Below are 6,000 nucleotides of genomic sequence, written 5' to 3' on the forward strand. Positions count from 1 at the left end.
GAAGACTGCATTTACATTGTTGGAGGCCCCCCAACGTCTCTTACAACCGTATCGTGAATAATGTGCAGAAGCGAAGGCAATCCTGAAATGGTTGCAGAGCTCAGTGCCTCGTTGCGACAACTGTGAGATGTCAGGTCAGCGGATCATGTTGTTGTTCCGATGTCAGAGAGACCTACCACTTGGTACAATGATGACGATGAGCAGAACGATGATGCCAATGATCAGGCACATTCTCATCTTCATGTCCTTCCACCACATCTGCTTTCTGACTCTATTCGCGCCGCGTCTGAATCCTTGTGCGGACACCGCGAGATTGTCTGTCTTGTCTTGGAGGCTGTCGAGGCGCTCACCACGTTCTGAGACCTTGTTGATGTTGTTACGCATGACATTGACGGTGGAGTCGATTTCCTGGAGTAAGCCGATTAGCTCCTACTCTGCTATCTGTAATTTGTGTTGACGGTTTTGTGTTCCTGAGCTGCCGATATTGATGAGGATGCGACTCCGGGATCGACAAGCATGCGACACGCAGGTCGGCTTCGGTGACGGGTAGACTTAGCAAGGCAGCAGTATCATTAATCATTGGCAACATGACGGGCGGAGCTTGCCCAGCATGATATTGTCAGGGCAATCAGAAGAGTTCCCTTTCACTCATGTAGCGAATGATAGACTTGGTAATTGAGGAGCTCCAGCCTGCTGCTGGTTTCCCATTGTCGTCGATACTGCTACTGCGGTTGCTGCTGTAGCTGTCTTATCTCGCGCCCCTAGTAGCACGTCCCCGGAGCGTGACATGCTCTATCACGGCAGCTCTGGAGTGAAACGAAACGAAAGGATGACCTACAGCTTGCAAAGCTGCAGTGCGCTGGTTTCCATCTCTGGCGCCACTGCTTCCCTGCTGGCCGGAGGGAATGTATGGGTCATAGGGTGCCTCAGACATGTTGTTGTGCGGGATTTTGCCGTGTGTTTGGATCGCAAGACAGTGTATAGATGAACCAGATCACTCCGTTGTAGGATTTGTCAATGATTGTAGATGCGCGCGGTTGAATAGGCAATAGTCCGAAGGGAGTTGATTGAATGTTTTAAGAAGGCTGGTATGCGAGAATGACGATGAGAGAGACGGAGAGGTGAGGCGATTCGATTACAGATTACAGGGTTCTCGCGGCTCAGCCGCTTCAAGGTTGTATTCCCGCCCATTTGGGTTTAGACCGGCGCAGGCTGCGGCTTTCAGACGTTGCACAGTTGCAGAAACCCAGCCCGAAGCCAGTGCTTTTCCCCCTCGTCCTCTTTGTCACGACAACCCCGAATACCTTTGTCGTATGACATTATTCGTGTTCCTGGCTTGCTCCCAGACTCTCGGACTAGCGATATACCTGCTGCCTGAATGGCGGACTCGGGTCGATCTCAAACACCTAAGATGAGGCAAACCCGGAGTCTGAGATGCTTTCCGGCTTCATCCAGGGGAACACAACGTTCTCTTTACCTACGGACTCCCACGGTGGTGAAGTATTTTCAGTCTCGACTGCGTAGTCCCCGACTTGAGTCTTCAATCGTGTCTTCCGCACAAACCGCAATTCCGTAGCCAATATGTGAATGGTCACGATTAGATCGCGAAACACGCGTAGCATGATAACTTACACGTCAGTACCACATAGTGCATTACGGCAGGTCCTCAATCGGACTGTGAGGCGATAGATACTACTGTATGAACGGCGGTCCCTGGAAGCCGCTGTACGGTGCTGCAATATACATCACTGCATCAGATAGTATCGCATCTCAGTGATCCTCTATGTGGCACAGCAAAGCTCCCCTATATTGCTATGGTTCTTAGGTCTTATACGTACGGTCTATACTGCTGCTCGCTGTCCACGAATCACCCAATCTCTCTTACACACCATGGCAAATAAACAGGAGCATACCAAGCCAACCAGCTCCTCGGCGGAAGATTTTGGTGGTTACAGAGCCACCCTTGGCCAGCCAGCACTTGGCTATCCCGTATTTAGCTGCTTGGTGTCAACGCGCACGAGCCTACAGTACCGTCGCTTGCCTTGGCATTTATCTTAACCTCGATTAGGGTGGACGGATGAAGTGTATCTCCTAATAGCAACTCGTGAACACTGAGAATCGAGACCATATCATACGTGAATGACCTTGTGACTGCGTACGACTCGCAATCTGCAGGGCTGTACCTCGATGTATATGCCTCGACTGGAGAATTTTGACAGAACAAAGCGCACGTATGGGGAACGTCCGCAGTGGTCCGAGAGAGAATCCCCACACAACCCATCGTGGAGTGACAGAGTCAGGCGGTTTAGCGTAATGATCTGCATATATTGGCGTCGAGAATGGTCGTCTTCCAACGGCTTATGTGTCTGTGAGAGCTACAAAGCCATTTCGTACATTCATTCGCCTGCGCCTGTGCCCATGGCTCTCCTAAGCAGCCCAAGGATCCCAAGGGGAAGCAACCTTAATGTCTCAGCATTATTGCCTTCGTATATAGAACGCCTTAGTCCCCTTTCTGTCTTTGACTTACCCAACCCATTGCTGCTGCCGCCACACACACTCTCTTTTACTACGAGTACCTTACTTTCGCTAAATTTAGATTTGTGTTAACCACGGCGCGTGGGGTCCTGTACACCATCCATACTGCCCACATCTTCCGTCTTTGACCGTCATCCCACTTTGCTCTGCGCCCTCGCCATCGAACGTGTCGTGGTACGAGCATTTGGTGTCTGTGTATCTAATCAGACAGCCACGAACACCTGCAGCAAACCTTCTGTAAAGGGTTGACTGTTACTTCGAACATTGACAATACTTTCTATCGCTGTAAAAGTCATAGCGTCACGAAAATCACTACCACTCGGTCTAAACGCCACTGTATGATATCGACTTAATCTTTCATTGGACATTTCATCAACAAGTATGCGCATCTCATCTGGTCTTGCCTGTCTGGCAACCACGACATTACTGTCTCTGCCTCATGTGTCGGCTTTGGAAGTTGATCTTACAAACACGGGTTCGTTACTAGTCCAGTGCCTCGTTGTGTCGCATTGACTTATTGACTCTCCTCTAGATTCCATCAAAGCTGCTGCAAAAACTGTCGCTTATGGCATGGTAAAGTACTACAAAGGAAATGAATCCGGCGGAATCCCTGGTCTCCTGCCAGGCCCATATTACTGGTGGGAAGCCGGTGCCATGTTTGGTTCCTTGATCGACTACTGGTACTATACTGGAGACACCACATACAACGACATCACGACACAGGCAATGTTATTCCAGGTTGGACCGGACGTCAACTATATGCCTCCGAACCAGAGCAAGTCTTTGGGCAACGATGATCAAAGTTTCTGGGGTCTTGCTGCCATGTCTGCCGCTGAAGCAAAATTCCCGGACCCCCCAGCTGGAAAGCCACAGTGGCTCGCTCTTGCGCAAGCCGTCTTTAATAGTCAGGCCCTCAGATGGGACACTAGCACTTGCGCTGGTGGCCTGAGGTGGCAGATCTTCACCTTCAACAATGGTTACAACTACAAGAATACCATTTCCAACGGCTGCTTCTTTAACCTTGCTGCAAGACTCGCTGCCTATACCGGAAACACCACCTACACCGATTGGGCAGTCAAGAGTTGGGACTGGACCGAGAGAGTTGGACTCATGAGCAGTGACTACCAATTCTACGACGGAACTGACGATACCCTGAACTGCACCGAGCTCGATCATAATCAGTGGTCATACAATGCAGGAGTCTATCTGCTCGGAGCCGCCACCATGTGGAACGTGACCGGAGACGACGTCTGGAAGCAACGTACTCAGTCAATCTGGTCGGCATGTAACATTTTCTTCACTGGTGAGACCAACCAAATCATGTACGAGTTCTGCGAGCCAAGCAACAACTGCAACACCGATCAGCTCAGTTTCAAAGCCTACCTCTCGCGCTGGATGGCTGCTTCGACCAAGATGGCACCTTTCCTGTACGACGAGATTAAGCCTTTCCTCGTCACTTCAGCAACTGCTGCTGCTACATCATGCTCTGGCGGCACCGACGGTGTGACTTGCGGCACCAAGTGGTGGGCCAACGGTAGCGTATGGGACAACACTTGGGGCGTCGGTCAACAAATGTCTGCGCTCGAGGTCATTCAGTCCAACCTGATCGACACGGTCCAAGGTCCCGTTACCAACGGAACCGGCGGTACCTCACAAGGAGACCCAAGGTAAGTTCACAATCTTTCGAGAATGACCGAATAACACGCTAACTTTCATTTCCAAACAGTGCCGGCACAGGTGGCGATACCAACCCCGCCGCGCCCCAAGACCCCATCGGCACAAGCGACAGAGCCGGCGCGGGTATCATCACCGCTATTGTCATTCTGACTCTGATCGGAGGAGCATGGTAAGCCTTTCTCCCACATCCCATTATCCGCAGATTGATGTCTCGAAGAACACGAAATTAACATTCTCGTCACTAGGTGGATGATTGCATGATCAAACAATACTCGGTTGTAATTTGGGGCGTTTCATTTTTGGATCAGGACAAGGGGTGGAAGTTCCACATTTCCACAAGGTTGACGCTATGTTTTAAAATAATCGTAGAAAGAAAGAAAAGAACAAAGTCACGATTGCAAAATTATCACCAGCAAGGGCTGTTGCGTGTGCATAGTCGTTCTCGTTGATGTCATATGCTCCAGGTGTGATTTAGTCATATGGTCTTGTCGTAGGAGACGTTTTCGCTCTAGAGACGATGACCATTGGCCCTAGTCGAAGGATCAATTTACATGCATCATAGCGAATAATAATACAGAATAGTGTAACAAGGCATTTTTTTGAAGGGCTATGGGCAACCTGGAAACATTCTCAACGTGAATGGTCCTCACCGCCGTCGTGGCGCGAGGTTATGGCCATCATCTCCACCACCGCAATATATGTATCAGCGATGCCCAACCATGGACTCAATTCCCATATGCAGATGAAAGAAACTTGATGAAAAGAGTAAGGCTAATGACCGAAGACTCTGTTAGCTCGTCATGATATCGGTCCGCCATTGTCATAAAACCGGTCCAACATGCTCGACTTCCTCTCCAGATAACATTGAATCAGTCGATGATGATAGCATGCTCGAAACTGTAACCAGGCGGGACAGCTGCCTCTGTCTCCTCACCTTCACCTTCACCTTCAGCCTCGGCCTCAGGTCCAGCCTCGGCGGCGTCGGTGGCTCTCAGCGTGGCGATGATCGTCTCGAACAGCTTCTGCGCAAACACGGGTGGGACTGCGTTGCCGACCTGCTTACGGACTTGGCTCTTGAGGCCAACGAAGTAATGCGTCACGGGGAAAGTCTGCAGCGAGGCGAGTTCGCGGTTGGTGAAGTCGCGGAGGCCAGATGGGTGCACGTTGCTATGGCCTCCTGTGCAGGTGATGAGGCCCTTGAGCGGTCTGTTGGGATCGTAAGGGGGAAAGTTCAACCAGTTGACTGTATTGAAATCGTGGTTTGGCATATTTGGCTGAATGGAAGATATGGCGTCCGCGATGGTGGTCCAGCGAAGTTTGTCTGGGCCGTGGGTGGTGGTTGGGAAAGGGGGAAGAGGTTCGCCTGGGCTGAATAGTGTGTAAGGTCAGCCTTGGAGCGACATATACGTGCGGATCAGAGAACAAGTACTTACCAAGATGCGATGATTATGAGTCGCTTGCGAGCCTGAGGCACGCCATACTGCGAGAGATCAAGAATGGTCCATCGCGTGCTATAGTTCATAGAAGTAAAGAAATGAATAGTCACGTGCAAGAAGTCCGGCCAATGTGTCTTCAATCCAGAAGTCTCTTCAACCGTGACGATGCGTGGTCTCACTTGCCTGACAATGTACGGGATCGAAAAGAGAGCCGCCGAGTTGGCATCGTCGTCTCTTCCGGGAACTGTATTAGCCGGCGAGTAGCTCTGGCAAGGGGGTGACAGATGTAGTATGTCCACTCGAGTGCCTTTAGATGACATGATGAAATTGTATGCGTCCTGCTGGAGGACCT

The sequence above is a fragment of the Neodothiora populina genome (genome assembly GCF_041146345.1).
Source record: "Neodothiora populina strain CPC 39397 chromosome Unknown canker_contig_12, whole genome shotgun sequence".
Lineage (NCBI taxonomy): Eukaryota > Fungi > Ascomycota > Dothideomycetes > Dothideales > Dothioraceae > Neodothiora > Neodothiora populina.